This window comes from Lissotriton vulgaris, chromosome 1_1, assembly GCF_964263255.1.
Source record: "Lissotriton vulgaris chromosome 1_1, aLisVul1.2, whole genome shotgun sequence".
NCBI classification, from domain to species: domain Eukaryota; kingdom Metazoa; phylum Chordata; class Amphibia; order Caudata; family Salamandridae; genus Lissotriton; species Lissotriton vulgaris.
In genome coordinates, this window is record NC_141685.1 from 1,530,008,478 (window position 1) to 1,530,032,329 (window position 23,852).

General features: G+C 48.6%; 1 pseudogene; it reads right to left on the bottom strand.

The window, feature by feature from the left end:
• LOC147750773 (uncharacterized) overlaps positions 1-20,778 on the bottom strand; it is a 31,710-nt pseudogene extending 10,932 nt beyond the window's left edge.
• Between the last annotated feature and the right edge of the window lie 3,074 nt (positions 20,779-23,852).

Here is a 23,852-nt window from a genome sequence, read left to right on the forward strand (position 1 = left end):
TGAAAGCTGCACCATCGTGGTAGCGCACCCCGGGCCCCTGCGGTGCATCACCGTCATGGAAGATTGCCTACAGACAATGGGAGTGATGATTGAGGTGGCATTATGCAATTTTGAAGATCGCGGAAGGCGTGCTCCGCCACCGTTGAGACGGTCATTGGATGCTTTTGAAAGAGGCAGACCTGGACAACCAATTGTTGCAGCTTGGCACCTTAGAAACGACCCAGGGGGCTACAAATGTGTGGGAGTGAGCCTCACATTTCCACTGCTCACTGAGCCTGCTGCCTGGGACCCTCATCTGCTGCTGCCTCCAAAGCCTGCTGCCTGGGACCCTCACCTGGTGCTGCCTCCAGAGCCTACTGCCAGAGACCCTCATCTGCTGCTGCCTCCAGAGCCTGCTGCCTGGGACCTTCACCTGCTACTGCCTTTAGAGCCTGCTGCCTGGGACCCTCACTGCTGCTGCCTCCAGAGCCTGCTGCCAGAGAACCTCATCTACTGCTGCATCCAGAGACGGTTGCCAGGGACCCTCACCTGCTGCTGCATTCAGAGCCTGCTGCCAGAGACCCTCATCTGCTACTGCCTCCAGAGCCTGCTGCCCGGGACCCTTACTGCTGCTGCCTCCAGAGCCTGCTGCCAGAGACCCTCATCTGCTGCTGCCTCCAGAGCCTGCTGCCTGGGACCCTCATCTGCTGCTGCCTCCAGAGCCTGCTGCCTGGGACCCTAATCTGCTGCTGCCTCCAGAGCCTGCTGCCTGGGACCCCTCAACACCCAATTCCACCACAGGTGTTCCATGTCCACAGGGATGGCCAGGACAGAGAAGATCCGTGCCAGTCCATTCACAAGTGAGGAGCTGGAGGACCTGGTGGACGAGGTGCTCGCACAGTACCCAAGGCTGTATGGTGCCCCAAATGTTGTGGTAAGTCATCGTAAAGGGAGGTGTAGGGCAGGGGGGGCAAACATGTAGTAGTACTTCTGTAGTATATGCCTGAGGGTGTGGGGATGTGTCATACACTGACAAACATGCTGTCTCCAGGGGGAAGGAGTGTGTGTCCCAATGTCACAGTTTTCCCTGCCTACAGTTGTATGTTTGAGTGGAGTGTGTTACATTGTCAGCCATACAGAGCCACCGGATGTTGTCCATGCAGGTGCCAGGACAGTAATTGCTTGACTGATTGTTCTGTGTGCCCCTATTGTCCGACTCAGTGTGAACCCAGATGCTCTGCACAGTGCACGCCCACCAAGACGAGATGACATCACTGCACTTACTATGTCCTTACTCTTGTTCATTCACACGGAAATCCAAATATGCACCATCTGAGCCCGGTATAATTGCACACTACCACACTTGTGTTGATGTATATTTTGTTGGTGAGTCCATGTACCCCGACGCCACACACATGACATACAGATATGTTCACAGGACATGCTCATTGAACGCTGCCCAGTCATGCACACAGTGAGTCTACACACAGACACAGGTGAATATTTGATGTATGTAGTGGCCCGACATGCATAGGACTGGAGATGTGTGCAAGCCACAGAGGGGGTTCAGTGCAGTCATTCTGCATGTGTGTGAGATTATCACGGACCCTATACACCCTGATAAATGCATGCAATCACATCCGCTTGGCCCATGCATAGTGCCCATGTGAGATGTACCCCAGGGTGGGATGGACAGAGATTACATTTGGTAATGAGTCTGTGTCTTGCTACTGTACTGATAGATGTTGGTACATGACACTGTGTCACTGATCATTTCCCCATCTTTTCTCCCATGCCTGCAGCTCAAGGTACACCAATGTAAGGCCATGTGGAGGGCCATTGTAGCAAAGGTGCGAGCCCTGGGGGTATCTAACCGATGACGCACCCACTGGCACAAGAAGTTGGACGATATCAGCCGGTCATTCAGCATTGGGATAGTGTGGGGAATCTATTTGGGGGTGAACAGCAGTGTCCACTCTTTGAGTGTAACTTCATGTATGCATACTTTGCATGCACCTTGATCGTAGAGGCCCACACATCTGACAACAATGTGCCCCAGAGTACAACCTGGTGTTTGGCATGGGCTACTTGCCATTGTGGACTGTCATGTCCTAGTAGGTGTGTGTGTTGTCCCCTCCTGTTTCCTCAATGTCTGTCAGTGGCAATAAGTGGTGTGCCCACATCATTTCCCTAGGTGTGGGCAGAGCAAGTTGTGTGTCTGGTAGACTTCATCCATGGGCAGGGTGTTGTGCTGTGTGGCCTTAACATGGCTCAGTCATGGTAGATATTCAGGGTTACAGGCACTGTCTATGTAGTGAGTTGCCGCAATGTGATTACAGAGTGTGGTGGTCAACATGTAGATGTGGTCATCTTCTATACTGCATTGATTGAATAGCTTTGTCCTGTTGAAGACACTAACCCAACCCTGCATATCTCTCTCACACAGATTCACCAGTGGACACAGAGGGACAGGAGCCACCTGAAACCAGTGGTGGCGAGAATATCACTACAGCTGCACAGGAGCCCAGTGACACAGAGGTCACCAGCGTATCAGAGGGGGGCCGTAGTATGCAGGAGGAATCCCTGCCTGAGACACAAAGTACAACATCATCTGATGCCAGCGGGGTTGCATCCATGTTGGCAGGCACAAGGAAATGGGCACTCTTTATCATCTTCTACCACACAACGGCCAGTGCCCACCCTCCCATCCACTTCCTCTGGTGCTGCCTGTGTCTGTGTCAGTAAGAGGGGACGAGTTACATTTATACCTGGCACCGCTGAGCCTGCACCTGTCCCACCTGCTGCCCTCAGTGCTGAGTCTGTTGAGCTCTTGCACCAGCTTTGTGTGGGCCAGACAGCCCTGCTCAATACCTTCAGTGACCATGACAAAAAATTACGTCAGGTGGTTGCGTAAATGGAGGGCATACAATCTGACGTGGGTGGGCTACACCATACAGTCCAGGCTTTATCGTCCACAGTGATGTCTGCCCCTCAACAGGCACATACTCCCATTCCTGCTCCAGTGCCTTTGTCCACCCCCCAGGTCAGTGGCCACATCGGATGATAGTGACCATGGTTTCCATGAGTCACAGTCACGATACAGCACAAGAAGCACCCAGCAGAAACAACCCAAGTGGGCCCACCCGCAGACACCATCCCCACAGAAGAGCAGAGCCACCCCAGAATGCAAAGAGTCCGTCAGGGAAGAGCAAGGCCGAAAAAGCAATGAAGCAGATATCAGGCTCACATGCCTCAGAGGCATCACCAGCGAAGGACTCTCCTGTCCCTAAAACTTCACGCAGAGCTAGGCGTGCAGTGTATATGCCCACTTAGGAGGTGTTATATGGCAAGGGTACACCTAAGAAGGGTTCAGGGCCACATTCCCCTGCCGCATCAACTCCAATTCCAAGCCCAGTGAAGCAGGTGAAGGAGGGCTCTGTAGGGACTACTCCGGGCAAACAGGCGAAGGAGGGCACTGTAGGGGTTACCCCTGGTAAACAGGTGAAGAAGGGCACTGTAGGGGGTATACCTGGCAACAGGGGAAGGTGGTCCAGAGGCATAGCCAAACAAAGTGTTCCGCAGGATCCAGCACGTCACCAGACGGAGTGCCAGTGTGTGCACCTGATGCGGGTCTGTTGGTGTGTGTTCATGTTGTGTCATCACCAGTTCTCTTTGACCCCAGTACATGGAAGGCATTTTGAATTCCCAAGTAGTGAAAAGGCACCCTTCAAACCTCTCCCACCCACACTGTGTCACAGGTCTGCATCATTCCACCTCCACATGCCACTACACCCCCTGGTCCAAACAGCCCTCCAGCTTGCCAGCCACTGATAGCCCTACATCACCTGGGCCTCTCTCTCCCCAGTCAAGTGGTCCTGCTGTCCCCAACACACAGCCAGCTCCAAGTCTGCTTGACAGCCAAGAGTGAGTAGTAGCCCGCCTCACACACCTGTCTCTCATACAGGTGTGCTAGCCCTGCCCATTGTTTACCACCTGGGTGTGTTGCTGGCCATGGAAGGGTACAGTCAAACACACTCACTGGCCCTGTTGCTCTGCTGTGTTGGAGTCTGCCCTGTGCAGCCTCTCATGTACTTGCTGTGCCACCTGCCATGGACACTGGCCCTGTTGCTCTGCTGTGTTGGAGTCTCCCCTGTGCAGCCTTTCATGTACTTGCTGTGCCACCTGCCATGGACACTGGCCCTGTTGCTCTGCTGTGTTGGAGTCTCCCCTGTGCAGCCTCTCATGTACTTGCTGTGCCCCCTGCCATGGACACTGGCCTTCCTGTTTGAAGTTTGCCTGTGCATATTATCTTGCTTAAGATCAGCATTTTGTGCCTTGCTCTTGTCTACTATTGTTCTACTGTCACATCTGTGCAATATGTGAATAAAGACAGTTACATAAGTTGTCTGTTTTGTCAGTGTCCTTGCTGATTAAAGGGGCATATTATCAAGGGGGTTTATCTCCGTTTTTTGGCTTTAAAAGCCAAGAAAGCGGAGATAAAATGATCTCCCTATTACCTAGCTGTCACTAACACCATTTAGCGACAGCTAGTAGGAGATAGCGACCATCTTGGGCCCCGCTTTGCATGTCAGTGATATTTATCACTAATGAAATGCAAAGTGGGCGTGCCAAGATGTTAGCGACTGGAAACAGTCGCTAACATCGCTATCTCCTATTACCAACTTTTGGAGATATTCGCGCTAATCGCGAATATCTCCAAAAGCTAACACCTGCCCCTGAGCAGTTCTTAGCCATGTTACCCAATGGTAGGTGGATAACATGGCTAAGAGCATTAGCTCGGTAATGCATGAATATCGCTGACTTTTCAGCAATATTCATGCATTTCGGCCAATTTTTATCGCTTAGGAGATAAACCTTGATAATAGCAAGGTTCCTAAACAATAAAAATCGCCGCAGCTCGGCGATAAAAATATCCCCGCTAAACCAACATAGCGATAATTATCGCTAGTTGTTGGTAATATGCCCCAAAGTTCTTTTGGTGTGTGCATTTGGTTGACTGTGCCCCAAGCTCAATATGTCACTTCAACATTGCCAAGCTCTTTGCCCGAATCACAACAGGGTCTTCAGTCTATTCAGACACTGATAAATGTGTTATCTGTGACGTCTATTTTACCTGTCATGCAATTCTCTTTTTTGTGGTTTGCTATTGTTGGCTACATTGTTCAGATGTCAGGTTGGGGAACACTGACAGCACAGGATGTGATGCTGTGCACAGGTTGGCATGCAGGCTGGGCAATGTCATCATGTATGTGTGTTATTCTTTTATGTGTGCCCAGCTGTGTATGGTTATCTTGTGTTGGCCCTTAATCCTGGTCCCATGGTCTACATGAGATGTGTGCTCCTGGGTAGTCAAGAGGTGTGCAGTGTGAAGGGTGCGACTTTGTAGGGGGTGTGGATGTGTGTGTGCCCCTGGATTGTGAAAGTCACACATGTGTCACCCAGGAGTTGTGTGCCTGTTGTTTGGATTGTTCTGCCCTGTGGATTTGGTTGCATGCATATGTGTGAGTTGTCTGTTGTGCACTGTGCAGTTTGTTGGTGAGTCCGTGCTGTTCTGTCTGACTCCTACTTGTTGTTTTTGTCATTTATGAGTGTGCAGAGGGTGTGACTTGCATATCAGTGTTGTGTTTGTTTGATCATCCATGTGTCTTGATAGTGTTTATGTGGACTGTGCAGCCCTGCTGCTCCACACTGCCATTGTGGTTGTGTTTCTCATGCATTGCAGGCACATGATGCTTTTTATCCTCCTGTATGGCATGGTGTGCGTGGTGTAATGCCATCCCTTATGTGTGCCACGCATGCCTGCCCATTGTGAGTCTGCACTCCCTCTATTTGAGTATGCTACACCCTTTAAATGTTGACTACTGACTGGGGGAACTTCATTCACTTACCTGCCGCCACCGCCGAGAGTCACTCCACGCCAGCAGAGCAGTCGACCAAGCCGCCCACCGCCGAGAGTCACACCGGGCACAGCAAACCGCGCCGCCGCTCCGGGAGGACCACAACTCCCGGCAGGCATCGCGGCAGCACGAGGGAGTGACGCGGAACGCGCCAGCAGGGCGCAGGGCGCACAGCCAGCCAGCTAAAGGGAGGAGGAGACCGGCACAGCGGGGGGAACTTCATTCACTTACCTGCCGCCACCGCCGAGAGTCACTCCACGCCAGCAGAGCAGTCGACCAAGCCGCCCACCGCCGAGAGTCACACCGGGCACAGCAAACCGCGCCGCCGCTCCGGGAGGACCACAACTCCCGGCAGGCATCGCGGCGGCACGAGGGAGTGACGCGGAACGCGCCAGCAGGGCGCAGGGCGCACAGCCAGCCAGCTAAAGGGAGGAGGAGACCGGCACAGCGGGGGGAACTTCAGTCACTTACCTGCCGCCACCGCCGAGAGTCACTCCACGCCAACAGAGCAGTCGACCAAGCCGCCCACCGCCGAGAGTCACACCGGGCACAGCAAACCGCGCCGCCGCTCCGGGAGGACCACAACTCCCGGCAGGCATCGCGGCGGCGCGAGGGAGTGACGCGGAACGCGCCAGCAGGGCGCAGGGCGCACAGCCAGCCAGCTAAAGGGAGGAGGAGACCGGCACAGCGCGGGGAACTTCATTTACTTACCTGCCGCCACCGCCGAGAGTCACTCCACGCCAGCAGAGCAGTCGACCAAGCCGCCCACCGCCGAGAGTCACACCGGGCACAGCAAACCGCGCCGCCGCTCCGGGAGGACCACAACTCCCGGCAGGCATCGCGGCGGCGCGAGGGAGTGACGCGGAACGCGCCAGCAGGGCGCAGGGCGCACAGCCAGCCAGCTAAAGGGAGGAGGAGACCGGCACAGCGGGGGGTACTTCATTCACTTACCTGCCGCCACCGCCGAGAGTCACTCCACGCCAGCAGAGCAGTCGACCAAGCCGCCCACCGCCGAGAGTCACACCGGGCACAGCAAACCGCGCCGCCGCTCCGGGAGGACCACAACTCCCGGCAGGCATTGCGGCGGCACGAGGGAGTGACGCGGAACGCGCCAGCAGGGCGCAGGGCGCACAGCCAGTCAGCTAAAGGGAGGAAGAGACCCGCGTCACGGGACGCGAGCGGGACGCCCGGGGCTAAGCCCGGGCAAAGGGCGGGCCCTCTGTGGCCCTCCGGGGACCAAGGAGCCGGGCCGGGGCCACACCCTTTTCAACCTTCTATCCTCACTGCTCGTTTGAGCAGCTCCCAATCACGTGAGTGAGATCCTGTTTTTACAATATTACATCTCGTATTAAGCTAGCACGGAACTATCAGCCATTATGACCACTAAAGTTACTATGGACAATTTTCTTATAAAGAAGGTAGCGCAAATTAACAGCAACAGGAGGGCTTCACTGGGTTTGGAACATTCACCTGCTATTACTATTGCACCAGAGCCCCCGGTTACTGTTCCTGATATGTCTGTGGTAAAGGAACACCCGGTTCCTGCAGGCAAAGTAACTATTGTAACAGCTATGGTCCATGCGGGCCACCATGATGAAATCCCTTGTGTTCAAGCTCCCACAGTGTTGGCCTTATCATCTACAGGAACAAATGATCCTGTAAATAAAGAATCCCCTAGAAGATTCAAGAAAGCCCCAGTAAGACGGAGGGGGAAGCAAAGCAAGGCGAGCCATAAAAGTACACAAGGAGGGGGGAGTGTGCCTGGAACTGCACCTCTACTCTTTGAGTTGAGGTCTTCAAATTTGGGAGGAATGGGGGATGCTACTTCACAGAGTCGACCTATAGACTCTGTGATGCTTATTGATTTCTCACAATCAGGGATTACAGACAATACTGATAATTTTCCTCTTGACCCCATTACAATGAGCAAGCATCTTTTGTCTAGTACGCCAACTAGCTCATCACTACTGGACTCACCTACAGGGAATGATAATGGTAGGTTATCAGGATCCCCAAAAATGCCCATTGAGTCATCTTCAAGGTCTTCTATTTCCCCATCCACTGTAAGAACAAGTAAAAAAAGGGGGGGTGAGCCACTGTGTAATCGAGCTCAGAAGATTAGGAAAGGGGTAGCTCAGTCCCCTCAGTCACAAAGTGGTCAAACTTCATTAGGTGAAGAGGCCATGATGGCCAAAATTGTAGAACTAATCAGGGGTGTGATGCAACCGATTCTGGATAAGACCAACATGATGTGTACACACTTAGACATCATAGAGAAAAAGGTTGAACAGAATTCCCTCCTTTTACATGACCTAATAAAGGGCCCGGGAAAAGCTAAGACGAATCCCATAGTAAAGAATCCCATAGTAAAGGCTAACCCTCTCGTAAAATCTAAAGTTATAGCTCCCCCTATAACATTAGCTCCTATAACGCCAGTAACCAAAGCACCAGCACCTGTGTTAAAAAAGAAACCAGTGCAAGAAAAGGGAAGAGCAGGTAGCCCCACGATCATGCTATTAACTCCCACACCGCAGCCGCCTATAATTCAGCCAGCGGCCCCAGTAACTAAAGATCAAACTCTGAAATCTGGGGGATCTCAAAATCAGGGAGGCAGAAAGGACCCTCTAACACCTAATCCGAGAAATGAAAATCCACCAACCATCGCCTTAGAAAAGACAGGTCACACTATAGACTTACCCCCAGATTCTGCCCCTTTCGTTATTGTAATGGCAGGGGTTCCAGAACTACCTACAGGTAAATGGGAAGATCACGTTGCCTTACGGAACAAGGTTACTTTTTGGCTCCGAGACAACAGACCGTTGCCTGCATCTATCAATGGTGAAATCCTAAGTGTAAGGCGCGCCTATTGGGTAGGAGCCAGACCTAAGGATAGAAGGGGTGATGTAATAGTCATTAATTTTAAGGATTATAGGGCCGTGAGGCACATTGGAGATTGGTTCGATGCCAGTAGCAGCGATGCCATCTCCACACATCTTTTATCCTATTTCTATCCCTATGCACCATCAAAAGATCATAATAAACAGGGCTGGAATAGGCAGTTTTTCAAGAAACCATTTCACCAACAGCGGGGGCATAGAAACATGAGACCATGGGATAGGCCCGGTTCAACGAGGCCACCACCTTTGATGGGTTATCCTGTTTATGTAAATGCTCAGGACCCCCATATTCACATGCAAAGGTTGAAGTTGTTCTATCCCAGACATCAGTCGCTAGATTACCAATACCCCTCCTTAAATAATCAATATCCACCATATCCGAAGTCTAACCCCCTACAAGGGAGACCATGGAATAACAGGGAGTTCCACCCATACATGTATAATCTACCTATCCAAAATCGCTTCCAGATTTTCACTGGTCTGGATGGGGTCGATTGACAGCAAGCTCAGATATCCCAAGAAAATCTGGTTGGGAATACATTTTTTCCTCCAGCGTTTCAACCTTACATCAAGGATATAGTTCCCCCTAAAAGTACTGAGACTTTGAGCGAGCTTCTCCAGGATATGCCAACTCTACAAAAGGTCCCTAACCCTGACAGTTTGTCATCATGCGACAGAGATACTCTGGAGCAGATGCAATCTCCCATAGTTGTTGTTAATAATAGGTGTGGGGAACAGGCAGGAGATGGCCCGACCCAGATGAAGAATGATCCATGCGCATTGTTGTTTTGGAACATAGCAGGGTTCAGGCAAAAAATTACTAATCCAGCCTGGGAGACAGTAATAAACGGCCAGGACATAGTGGCCTTGCAAGAAACATGGACTCAGGAATCAATCCATGTAAATGGTTATAAAACCTTTTTCACACCCGCTGTTGGAGGTCATTTTGGTAGAGCTAAGGGTGGATTGACCACGCTTGTTTCAAATCAACTTAAAATTAAACAAGCTCATTGCCATTTAAATTCCAGTTATTTCCAACTTATAACCCTACGGAATCTTAAAGGAGCTGTGGTGTTAATCATTAATTTTTATAATAATGTCCCGAAAGATGACATTCTGGTTGTAATGAAGCAGCTTAAGGAGGAAATTCAGTCAGAGGTAGACAAAAATGAAAGGGAGTTGATAATTTTATGGGGGGGGGATTTTAATTGTTCATTATGTACTAAAGGGAATCAGGGACTATGTGGCCTAATGACAGAGAGAGATATGCACTTGACACATTTTGATCATACTCTGATGGGGGACTTGCTTAATGAATTATTATTCATGCTTGATTTAGGGTTTGCAAATGAATCTGCCCTAGAACCCACACCCTTTACACCGACTTTTGTTGGTAGAGGCTTAGCAACAACCATTAATTTCATCATCGCCTCCAGTAACCTTAATCACCGACTGTTGGGGGTTACGAACATCCAATTACCCATAAGTGACCACCTCCCACAATGTCTTAAAGTAGTAGACTTGTTCCCAGACCCATCGACGGCCGCGCCTCTAGTCGAGACAGCGGTTGATGTTGTCCTTGGGAGACAAAATGGGTACACACTTAAATGGAGCAAAGTAATCCCCACAACCTTTTTTAAGGAACTCTGGGAGGTGTGCTCTAATAGTTTTAGGATTTGCCTAAATGACAACTCCACTAATGATCAAATTATTGAGCATTTTGGAATAATTGCTATAAACATAAAAAGCAGCCTAAGGGTGGAGGCAAAACGTAGAGGCAAGGGACCCAAGAGTTGGTTTAATAACGCATGCACTAGGGCATTGAATAATTTAAAACAGGCAGTACACAGATGCCCTAGGGATAAAAATGAAATAAGAGAGTGCAGATACACATATACTCAGGCCCTGAAAGTAAGGAAAACCGCGTTAAATAAGGAGGCAATAGATTCCCTTTGTGAGGCCTCGCAATCTAAAGATTCCGCTGCATTCTGGAAAGTAATTAATACCCCTTTCCCATATGAAACTCATACGGCGCGAATCGAGATAGCAATATACGAGGACAAATGGGTAGATCATTTTTCAAATCTTTATAAGGCACAGGAAGACATTCGTGGTGGGGGTCCTAACTCTAGCTTGGATGTACAACAGAGTTACAACTTGGTTGTAACACTTGATGAAGTACTTCTAGCCTTGAGATCTACCAAAGGCGGTAAGGCTGCCGGACCAGATGGGATTCCGGCAGACCTATTTAAAGCTAACACTGAAATCTGGGGGCCTATGTTGGTACAACTTTTTAATGCAGCTCTCTCAATGGGTCTGAAAAAATCCTGGTTCACCTCAGTCATTGTCCCGATTTACAAGAAGGGGGATAGGAACAGTTGTGCCTGTTATAGACCAATATCCCTTCTTGACTCATCAGTAAAAATTTTGGGACGTGTTGTGCTGGCAAGACTTCAAAGTTGGGCAGAGGAAAACGACATTATTAGTGATTTGCAATTTGGTTTTCAAAAAGGGATTGGCACAATTGAGCAAGGCTTAAACCTAATGCTTTTGCAGCATAAGTATATAAGGATAAAATCTGAACGCTTATATTTTACTTTTGTCGACCTTTCATCAGCGTTCGACTGTGTATCACACTCTAAATTGTGGGGTATAATGAAAAGTTTGGGAGTGGATAATAACATTATCTGCTTCTGGAGGGAAATCTACAGTGGAGCCACAGCTTCTGTTCGTTACGGCAGGGGAGGAGAATGCTCCAGACAATTTAGTGTAGGTCGCGGAGTGCGGCAAGGTTGCGTATTGGCACCTTTTCTATTTCTTCTTTATATTAATGGGCTCGAGCGTCACCTGCTGCAAGAGTGTAGGGATATACCCAGGGTGGGGAGGAGGGAAATCCCTGCGCTCATGTATGCGGATGACGCAGTACTCATGGCACGCACTCCTCGCGCTCTGCAAAAACTAGTAGTCAGTTTTGAGAAATTTATGCTGAACCTGGACCTACTGTTAAACTGTAGTAAGACTTTTACAATGAATTGTGGCCCAAAACCAGGTAAACTGATGAAGCTTATGTTTTTAAATAATGTGCCACTGGATAACACCTCAACCTTTTCTTACTTGGGCATTTTATTCCATGAATCAGGTTCCTGGACAAATGCAATTAAGGCTAGAACTCTTTTATTTATGAAAACGATCATGGCCCTACAGAACTTTGTTAGAAAATTGGGCAGGAAACCGATAAAAGAAATGTTAACCATATATAAAGCTACATGTTTGTCTGTGGCTATGTATGGCTCAGGTTTGTGGGGATATGCAAATGTTGATCAAATCCAGCTGGTAGAGAATACATTTTTGAGGGGAGTTCCAGCAGTTCCACAGTGTGCAGCCACATTCAATTGTCACGCTGAACTTGGTCAACCGTACATAACGGATATTATCAGAATTCAACCTATCCTACTGTGGCATAGGGTATGGACTACTAATGAATGCGTTATGAACCGGGCCCTGATACGTGACACCCTCAGTTTGGACCATGTGGACAGAATGGAATGGCTGGGTTATGTAAAGCACTTTCTAACCGAGATTGGATTACATTCATATTTTTCGGACCCAACCTCAATGGATATTATTTCCAGGAAGACACTAAAAACCATCTGTCTGGACCACCTGGTGGATAAGAGGAAGAGAGTGGAAATTTTGAAACCTTCAGTACACTCTCATCTTCCTACTCTCTGCGAGACTAACACTGTACAGCCATATTTATCCCTGTCCATGACTAACTATGATCGTTTTCTTTTAACTCGTTTTAGATTTTGTATATTTTTTAGATTAGTATCTTTTCCATGCATGAATTCATGGAACCACATTTTGCCCACCTGTTTGTGTGATGGTACGTCACAACAATCTGATATACACATCCTTTTTTCCTGCAAATTTTATAGTGCCATACGTAGGAAAACCATTGTCCCTTTTTTTAAAAACATGAATTTAACTAGATGTCGCCCAGCTTTTTTAGAAGTACAGAAAATGGACACGATTTTAACTGTTACTGTGATTTTAAATTATTTAAAAAGTGTTTTTAAATTCAGGAAACAAATGCTAATTGAAATAGCTTAAACCTCCTACTGATCTACCTCACTGCACCAATAATCATGAGATGTAATTATTGTAATTATTGTAATCAATGTATTTTGTTTTATGTCTGTTACTTTTATGGTTACTTGTTTTTAACCGAATAAAGTTTATTGAACTGAACTGACTACTGACATGCAAGACAGTTCACTTTGATGTCAGCTGTCCCCTTGGTTTACATGTGTGTGTGCCTTCCCATCACTTCATTTGTGACACTGTGCTTTGTGGTGCAGTTCCTGGGCCAGGGTCGGACTAATTTGCATATAGCCAAGTTCTGAGCTGGGATGGTGCAGTGAGCTAAAAAACGGTGATGGATCAAGCCCTGATCTTTGGACTGGGTAAGAGTGGTCTGCTTAATTCAGACACTCTGTTCATCACCACCCCCTTTTCTGAATCGTTTTTGTCCACCATAAGAGTGGAGGGGTATACTCAGATGTGAGTCCCTTGCTCATTGCACCATCAGGATTCAAGCAAGGCGGGGCCGAAGACGGCTGAAATGCCAGAAACCGGTCCCCGGAAGCTTGTTTCCTTCCCAGTATACGAATTGGCTTGGTAGTTTGGTCTGCCCTGTTCCCATGATGCACTGGGCCAGGGTCGGACTAATTTGCATATAGCCAAGTTCTGAGCTGGGATGGTGCAGTGAGCTAAAAAACAGTGATGGATCAAGCCCTGATCTTTGGACTGGGTAAGAGTGGTCTGCTTAATTCAGACACTCTGTTCATTACCACCCCCTTTTCTGAATCGTTTTTGTCCACCATAAGTGTGGAAGGGTATACTCAGATGTGAGTCCCTTGCTCATTGCACCATTAGGATTCAAGCAAGCCGGGCCGAAGACGGCTGAAATGCCAGAAACCGGTCCCCAAAAGCTTGTTTCCTCCCAGTATAAGAATTGGCTTGGTAGTTTGGTCTGCCCTGTTCCCATGATGCACTGGGCCAGGGTCGGACTAATTTGCATATAGCCAAGTTCTGAGCTGGGATGGTGCAGTGAGCTAAAAAACGATGATGGATCAAGCCCTGATCTTTGGACTGGGTAAGAGTGGTCTGCCTAATTCAGACACACTGTTCATCACCACCCCCTTTTCTGAATCGTTTTTGTCCACCATAAGCGTGGAAGGGTATACTCAGATGTGAGTCCCTTGCTCATTGCACCATCAGGATTCAAGCAAGCCGGGCCGAAGACGGCTGAAATGCCAGAAACCGGTCCCCGGAAGCTTGTTCCCTTCCCAGTATAAGAATTGGCTTGGTAGTTTGGTCTGCCCTGTTCCCATGATGCACTGGGCCAGGGTCGGACTAATTTGCATATAGCCAAGTTCTGAGCTGGAATGGTGCAGTGAGCTAAAAAACGGTGATGGATCAAGCCCTGATCTTTGGATTGGGTAAGAGTGGTCTGCTTAATTCAGACACTCTGTTCATCACCACCCCCTTTTCTGAATCGTTTTTGTCCACCATAAGCGTGGAAGGGTATACTCAGATGTGAGTCCCTTGCTCATTGCACCATCAGGATTCAAGCAAGCCGGGCCGAAGACGGCTGAAATGCCAGAAACCGGTCCCCGGAAGCTTGTTCCCTTCCCAGTATAGGAATGGGCTTGGTAGTTTGGTCTGCCCTGTTCCCATGATGCACTGGGCCAGGGTCGGACTAATTTGCATATAGCCAAGTTCTGAGCTGGAATGGTGCAGTGAGCTAAAAAACGGTGATGGATCAAGCCCTGATCTTTGGATTGGGTAAGAGTGGTCTGCTTAATTCAGACACTCTGTTCATCACCACCCCCTTTTCTGAATCGTTTTTGTCCACCATAAGCGTGGAAGGGTATACTCAGATGTGAGTCCCTTGCTCATTGCACCATCAGGATTCAAGCAAGCCGGGTCGAAGACAGCTGAAATGCCAGAAACCGGTCCCCGGAAGCTTGTTTCCTTCCCAGTATAAGAATTGGCTTGGCAGTTTGGTCTGCCCTGTTCCCATGATGGACTGGGCCAGGGTCGGACTAATTTGCATATAGCCAAGTTCTGAGCTGGGATGGTGCAGTGAGCTAAAAAACAGTGATGGATCAAGTCCTGATCTTTGGACTGGGTAAGAGTGGTCTGCTTAATTCAGACACTCTGTTCATCACCACCCCCTTTTCTGAATTGTTTTTGTCCACCATAAGCGTGGAAGGGTATACTCAGATGTGAGTCCCTTGCTCATTGCACCATCAGGATTCAAGCAAGCCGGGCCGAAGACGGCTGAAATGCCAGAAACCGGTCCCCGGAAGCTTGTTTCCTTCCCAGTATAAGAATTGGCTTGGTAGTTTGGTCTGCCCTGTTCCCATGATGCACTGGGCCAGGGTCGGACTAATTTGCATATAACCAAGTTCTGAGCTGGGATGGTGCAGTGAGCTAAAAAACGGTGATGGATCAAGCCCTGATCTTTGGACTGGGTAAGAGTGGTCTGCTTAATTCAGACACTCTGTTCATCACCACCCCCTTTTCTGAATCGTTTTTGTCCACCATAAGCGTGGAAGGGTACACTCAGATGTGAGTCCCTTGCTCATTGCACCATCAGGATTCAAGCAAGCCGGGCCGAAGACGGCTGAAATGACAGAAACCGGTCCCCGGAAGCTTGTTTCCTTCCCAGTATAAGAATTGGCTTGGTAGTTTGGTCTGCCCTGTTCCCATGATGCACTGGGCCAGGGTCGGACTAATTTGCATATAGCCAAGTTCTGAGCTGGGATGGTGCAGTGAGCTAAAAAACGGTGATGGATCAAGCCCTGATCTTTGGACTGGGTAAGAGTGGTCTGCTTAATTCAGACACTCTGTTCATCACCACCCCCTTTTCTGAATCGTTTTTGTCCACCATAAGCGTGGAAGGGTATACTCAGATGTGAGTCCCTTGCTCATTGCACCATCAGGATTCAAGCAAGCCGGGCCGAAGACGGCTGAAATGCCAGAAACCGGTCCCCGGAAGCTTGTTTCCTTCCCAGTATAAGAATTGGCTTGGTAGTTTGGTCTGCCCTGTTCCCATGATGCACTGGGCCAGGGTCGGACTAATTTGCATATAGCCAAGTTCTGAGCTGGGATGGTGCAGTGAGCTAAAAAACGGTGATGGATCAAGCCCTGGTCTTTGGACTGGGTAAGAGTGGTCTGCTTAATTCAGACACTCTGTTCATCACCACCCCCTTTTCTGAATCGTTTTTGTCCACCATAAGCGTGGAAGGGTATACTCAGATGTGAGTCCCTTGCTCATTGCACCATCAGGATTCAAGCAAGCCGGGCCGAAGACGGCTGAAATGCCAGAAACCGGTCCCCGGAAGCTTGTTCCCTTCCCAGTATAGGAATGGGCTTGGTAGTTTGGTCTGCCCTGTTCCCATGATGCACTGGGCCAGGGTCGGACTAATTTGCATATAGCCAAGTTCTGAGCTGGGATGGTGCAGTGAGCTAAAAAACAGTGATGGATCAAGCCCTGATCTTTGGACTGGGTAAGAGTGGTCTGCTTAATTCAGACACTCTGTTCATTACCACCCCCTTTTCTGAATCGTTTTTGTCCACCATAAGTGTGGAAGGGTATACTCAGATGTGAGTCCCTTGCTCATTGCACCATTAGGATTCAAGCAAGCCGGGCCGAAGACGGCTGAAATGCCAGAAACCGGTCCCCAAAAGCTTGTTTCCTCCCAGTATAAGAATTGGCTTGGTAGTTTGGTCTGCCCTGTTCCCATGATGCACTGGGCCAGGGTCGGACTAATTTGCATATAGCCAAGTTCTGAGCTGGGATGGTGCAGTGAGCTAAAAAACGATGATGGATCAAGCCCTGATCTTTGGACTGGGTAAGAGTGGTCTGCCTAATTCAGACACACTGTTCATCACCACCCCCTTTTCTGAATCGTTTTTGTCCACCATAAGCGTGGAAGGGTATACTCAGATGTGAGTCCCTTGCTCATTGCACCATCAGGATTCAAGCAAGCCGGGCCGAAGACGGCTGAAATGCCAGAAACCGGTCCCCGGAAGCTTGTTCCCTTCCCAGTATAAGAATTGGCTTGGTAGTTTGGTCTGCCCTGTTCCCATGATGCACTGGGCCAGGGTCGGACTAATTTGCATATAGCCAAGTTCTGAGCTGGAATGGTGCAGTGAGCTAAAAAACGGTGATGGATCAAGCCCTGATCTTTGGATTGGGTAAGAGTGGTCTGCTTAATTCAGACACTCTGTTCATCACCACCCCCTTTTCTGAATCGTTTTTGTCCACCATAAGCGTGGAAGGGTATACTCAGATGTGAGTCCCTTGCTCATTGCACCATCAGGATTCAAGCAAGCCGGGCCGAAGACGGCTGAAATGCCAGAAACCGGTCCCCGGAAGCTTGTTCCCTTCCCAGTATAGGAATGGGCTTGGTAGTTTGGTCTGCCCTGTTCCCATGATGCACTGGGCCAGGGTCGGACTAATTTGCATATAGCCAAGTTCTGAGCTGGAATGGTGCAGTGAGCTAAAAAACGGTGATGGATCAAGCCCTGATCTTTGGATTGGGTAAGAGTGGTCTGCTTAATTCAGACACTCTGTTCATCACCACCCCCTTTTCTGAATCGTTTTTGTCCACCATAAGCGTGGAAGGGTATACTCAGATGTGAGTCCCTTGCTCATTGCACCATCAGGATTCAAGCAAGCCGGGTCGAAGACAGCTGAAATGCCAGAAACCGGTCCCCGGAAGCTTGTTTCCTTCCCAGTATAAGAATTGGCTTGGCAGTTTGGTCTGCCCTGTTCCCATGATGGACTGGGCCAGGGTCGGACTAATTTGCATATAGCCAAGTTCTGAGCTGGGATGGTGCAGTGAGCTAAAAAACAGTGATGGATCAAGTCCTGATCTTTGGACTGGGTAAGAGTGGTCTGCTTAATTCAGACACTCTGTTCATCACCACCCCCTTTTCTGAATTGTTTTTGTCCACCATAAGCGTGGAAGGGTATACTCAGATGTGAGTCCCTTGCTCATTGCACCATCAGGATTCAAGCAAGCCGGGCCGAAGACGGCTGAAATGCCAGAAACCGGTCCCCGGAAGCTTGTTTCCTTCCCAGTATAAGAATTGGCTTGGTAGTTTGGTCTGCCCTGTTCCCATGATGCACTGGGCCAGGGTCGGACTAATTTGCATATAACCAAGTTCTGAGCTGGGATGGTGCAGTGAGCTAAAAAACGGTGATGGATCAAGCCCTGATCTTTGGACTGGGTAAGAGTGGTCTGCTTAATTCAGACACTCTGTTCATCACCACCCCCTTTTCTGAATCGTTTTTGTCCACCATAAGCGTGGAAGGGTACACTCAGATGTGAGTCCCTTGCTCATTGCACCATCAGGATTCAAGCAAGCCGGGCCGAAGACGGCTGAAATGACAGAAACCGGTCCCCGGAAGCTTGTTTCCTTCCCAGTATAAGAATTGGCTTGGTAGTTTGGTCTGCCCTGTTCCCATGATGCACTGGGCCAGGGTCGGACTAATTTGCATATAGCCAAGTTCTGAGCTGGGATGGTGCAGTGAGCTAAAAAACGGTGATGGATCAAGCCCTGATCTTTGGACTGGGTAAGAGTGGTCTGCTTAATTCAGACACTCTGTTCATCACCACCCCCTTTTCTGAATCGTTTTTGTCCACCATAAGCGTGGAAGGGTATACTCAGATGTGAGTCCCTTGCTCATTGCACCATCAGGATTCAAGCAAGCCGGGCCGAAGACGGCTGAAATGCCAGAAACCGGTCCCCGGAAGCTTGTTTCCTTCCCAGTATAAGAATTGGCTTGGTAGTTTGGTCTGCCCTGTTCCCATGATGCACTGGGCCAGGGTCGGACTAATTTGCATATAGCCAAGTTCTGAGCTGGGATGGTGCAGTGAGCTAAAAAACGGTGATGGATCAAGCCCTGGTCTTTGGACTGGGTAAGAGTGGTCTGCTTAATTCAGACACTCTGTTCATCACCACCCCCTTTTCTGAATCGTTTTTGTCCACCATAAGCGTGGAAGGGTATACTCAAATGTGAGTCCCTTGCTCATTGCACCATCAGGATTCAAGCAAGCCGGGCCGAAGACGGCTGAAATGCCAGAAACCGGTCCCCGGAAGCTTGTTTCCTTCCCAGTATAAGAATTGGCTTGGTAGTTTGGTCTGCCCTGTTCCCATGATGCACTGGGCCAGGGTCGGACTAATTTGCATATAGCCAAGTTCTGAGCTGGGATGGTGCAGTGAGCTAAAAAACGGTGATGGATCAGTCCCTGATCTTTGGACTGGGTAAGAGTAGTCTGCTTAATTCAGACACTCTGTTCATCACCACCCCCCCTTTCTGAATTGTTTTTGTCAACCATAAGCGTGGAAGGGTATACTCAGATGTGAGTCCCTTGCTCATTGCACCATCAGGATTCAAGCAAGCCGGGCCGAAGGCGGCTGAAATGCCAGAAACCGGTCCCCGGAAGCTTGTTTCCTTCCCAGTATAAGAATTGGCTTGGTAGTTTGGTCTGCCCTGTTCCCATGATGCACTGGGCCAGGGTCGGACTAATTTGCATATAGCCAAGTTCTGAGCTGGGATGGTGCAGTGAGCTAAAAAACGGCGAGGGATCAAGCCCTGATCTTTGGACTGGGTAAGAGTGGTCTGCTTTATTCAGACACTCTGTTCATCACCACCCCCTTTTCTGAATCGTTTTTGTCCACCATAAGCGTGGAAGGGTATACTCAGATGTGAGTCCCTTGCTCATTGCACCATCAGGATTCAAGCAAGCCGGGCCGAAGACAGCTGAAATGCCAGAAACCGGTCCCCGGAAGCTTGTTTCCTTCCCAGTATAAGAATTGGCTTGGTAGTTTGGTCTGCCCTGTTCCCATGATGGACTGGGCAAGGGTCGGACTAATTTGCATATAGCCAAGTTCTGAGCTGGGATGGTGCAGTGAGCTAAAAAACGGTGATGGATCAAGCCCTGGTCTTTGGACTGGGTAAGAGTGGTCTGCTTAATTCAGACACTCTGTTCATCACCACCCCCTTTTCTGAATCGTAGCTCTATTTCCGGAATTATACACGGTTACGCGCACCCTGTGATTGTCATCTTGAGTAAATTGTGTATTATATTTTCTTTAGGGGGTCATTTTCTGCATCACAAGCATTACCTATAATTGTTGGTTATTTTGTGCACTGTGATTTCACTTCTAATATGGCTTCAACGAATATGTCTCAACCTACGCCGTTTTAAAATGAATACGGGGAACCCAATCTCCCGTGGAAGGAATGGGTGAGAGTGTTTGAATCGTATCTTATTGCTATTGGGGGAGAGAAATTCAGTGCGTTCAAAAGGTAACATGTCCTCCTACACAATCTAGGCAACCAGGGTAGGAACGTTTTTGACACTTTGCCAGTTCTAGATTTGGATGAGGCGTCGAATGCTTACGAAGTGTCATTAATTAAGCTGCGATTACATTTTGGTGATAAAGTTAACATTGTGTTAGAACGCCACAAGTTTTTTTGTAGAGTATAGAGAAAGGATGAACGTATTGCTAGTTATGTGGTAGTGTTGAGGGGTTTAAGTACTTTCTGCCAATTTGGGGAACTCAATGATTCCCTCATAAGAGATCATATCGTGAGATGCTTTAGTAATAGCAGAATACAAGAGAAGTTACTCCAAAAACAACCTGATTTACATGAAGCTATCGAAATAGCTAAGTCAATTGAACATGCAGCGAAGTGCATGATAGAGATAAGACCTAAATCAATTCATGGGGAGCAAACCAATGCTGAAAGCAACTTAGTGTCAGAAATTGAGGAAACCTCAGATGAGGGAGAAGTATTAAAAACTAAAAAAGGGGAGAAATACTCAAAGGTTGACAAATCCAAATCTACTAGTACCAACAAACTCAAGTGCTACCGTTGTGGCAGCAATAACCATATGGCGAATAATCCTACGTGTCCTGCAGTTTCAGCAATGTGTAAGAAATGTAATAAAAAGGCCATTTGTCTAGGGTCTGCCATAGTCTTATTTCAAGATATTCTACCACTTCTAGTTCTCAAGAGAATAAGTTGCAAATCCATTAATAATTGTATTTCAAATAAGAGAGTCAGAAGTTGCCAATCACATAGAATATCCCCAATGTGAGGTCAGTATTGAGGCAAGATGGTTACAATGTACGCAGACTCTTGTTCGCCATTCACCTTGATGAATATCTCGGATTTTGAGAATATCAACGTGTGTGATGAAAATGATTTATTGGGGGTGGATATCAATCCCCATAGCTATACCAAAGAACCAATTCCGGTCAAAGGTATGATGAACTCTCACATCACCTTTAAAGACCGTGTGGAGGAAGGTTCAAACCTACTGGGATGGCAACATCAAAAAGAACTGGGAATAATACTTAATCCTAACAGCCTTGAGCAAGTCCTTTCCATGGGCTCACCTAATTCCAGAGACAATTGGGTTAAACATTTTCCTGAGGTATTTTCTTCGGAGTTAGGTCTCCTTAAAAATTTCCAGCACAAGATTAAACTCAAGGCTAATGCTAAACCTATCACCCACAAGACTAGGCCCACACCACATTTAATGAGTGAACCCCTGAGGAAGGAGCTGGACAGACTTCAAAATCTAGGAGTCATCCGCCCTGTAGACTGCACCGCATGGGTTTCTCCTGTGGTCATAGCTAAGAAGGCCGATAACAACGGGATAAGATTATGCATCGAGCTTAGAGACCTCAATGACAACATTATTGTGGGAAGGTTTTCCCTTCCTCGCATTCCCGAAGCATTAAGCACCATGGGTGAGGCGTGTTGTTTTAGTGTTCTTGACCTATCGAGCGCATACCAGCAGGTGGAGCTCCTTCCTGAGTCAAGAGAACTCACGACATTTACCACTCCTTTAGGTTCCTTCATGTTCCTCACTATGCTGTTTGGTCTGGCATCCGCGGCTGCGGTATTTCAAAAGATAATGAAGCCCATCTTGGAAGGAATTCCTCATACGATATGCTTCCAAGATGACGTTTTAATATATGGTGCCACTAGTGAGGAACATGATACACATCTCAGGTCAGTTCTAGGAAAATTCAAAGAAGCAGGGCTCACTCTCAATGAGAAGAAGTGTAGAATTGGAGTGGCGTCTGTGGATTACTTGGGGCACTCAATTTCCAGAGAGGGCTTCTGACCTAAACTTAGCCTTTTGGAGGCCATCGAGAAAGCTCAAGCTCCCACTCATAAGCAAGAATTACTTTCTTTCCTTGGGCTGGCGGAGTAAATGGCAAAGTCTGCAAAATACTTTGCGGACATTGCTGGAGATCTCAGAGATCTCACCAAGAATCCTTCCCAATTCAAGTGGTTAGAAAAACACTAGAGTGCTTTTGAGGCCATTAAGTCAGCTATCCTTAATGCTCCATATTTGTGTAACTTTGACCCTTCAAGGAAAACCATTTTGACCACAGACGCCAGTAATAAAGATTTAGGCTCTACCCTGTCCCAAGTCATCGCAGGCAGAGAAAGAATAGTTGCTTTCGCCTCTCGTACCTTGAGCAGGGCAGAAAAGAACTATTTGGTAATAGCTCTTGCCTGTTTCAGGGCTGTGAGACACTTCGACTTTTACCTATGGGGCATTAAGTTCACCATTCGCACGGATCACAAACCCTTGATGCACGTTTTCAGTTCTAGGGGGGCTACCAGTTGTACAACCAGAATTGCCAAATGGGTGTTAGGATTGGAAAGTTTCATTTTCAAAGTTGAGTTTGTTGCTGGGGAACACAATAAGGCAGCAGATTTCCTTTCAAGAGCACCATTAGACAAAGTGGAACAATTTGAAGTTCCAGAATTTCCTATTTTGCAAGTACATTCTACTACCATTAGCAAAGAGGAGTGGGCTGAGAGTATGAACGGTGATCAAACCATCAGCAGGTTGAAGGATCTAACTATAAATGGGAAAGGAGGTCTGGGACTACCCGACCTGACGCTATATTACCAAGCAACACAACTCCGCACCCTGGTGGAGTGGAGTAAGTGGGAGTCAGAGCGGCATTGGCTTTTTCTGGACCAGGCGGTGGCCGGCCGGCCCCTGCAGGAGGTCCCTTTCCTTCATAGACAGCATAGACCCCCTAAATTATATGCCTCTCTCATCACCAGAGTCCCGCTGGAGGTGTGGGATCAGACTAACGCCCGACATGGTCTGACAACATTCCCGTCACCCCTGACACCGTTGCTGGAAATTCCAGATTTTGGGCCTGGCAGAGACATACGGGCGTTCGCTCGGTGGCGCCCAGCAGGCTGTGGGGCTTTATTTCACCTGTACTCCAACGGAGGGGTGGCACCATTTGAGCACCTGGAAACTCAGCCAGTACGAATATTGGCTGCTTTTTCAGAAGACAGACAAGCGACTCATCTCGGACCTCTACCGATTGCTTCTGGAGTGATACTCGCGAGTCTACAATGCGGGGAGGGCGCGCTGGGAGAGGGAGCTGGAAAGGGATCTGAGCAATGCGGGGAGGGCACGCTGGGAGAGGGAGCTGGGAAGGGATCTGAGTAATAAAGAATGGGAGGACATTTGCTATTGGACACGACACTCTGCTTACCACATGGGCCTGAGGTCCACCTTTACCAAGCTGGTGTCATACTGGTATTACACGCCCGAACGGTTGCACAAGATGGATTCTTCCCAAGAAGCGACTTGCTGGAGAGGATGCGCAGAGACAGGCACACTAACACACCTTTTGTGGGATTGCACGCACATTCAGGGATACAGGAAGGTGGTTCTGGATGAAATTGATGCTCACTTCGACACGGAGATTCTGAGATTTCCGGCCTATGTCCTTCTGGGGCTTCCTAACACCATTACTTTTCCCCTTAGAGCTAGAAGAGGGCGACTGATCACGATAGCGCTGGGCTCCGCTGTTCAGACTATTCTGGCCTTATGGTGCACGGCGCAGGTGCCTACCATGCAGGGCTGGCTAGGCAGGCTTTGGTCAGTCTTAGGAATGGAGAAGTTGTCCCTGG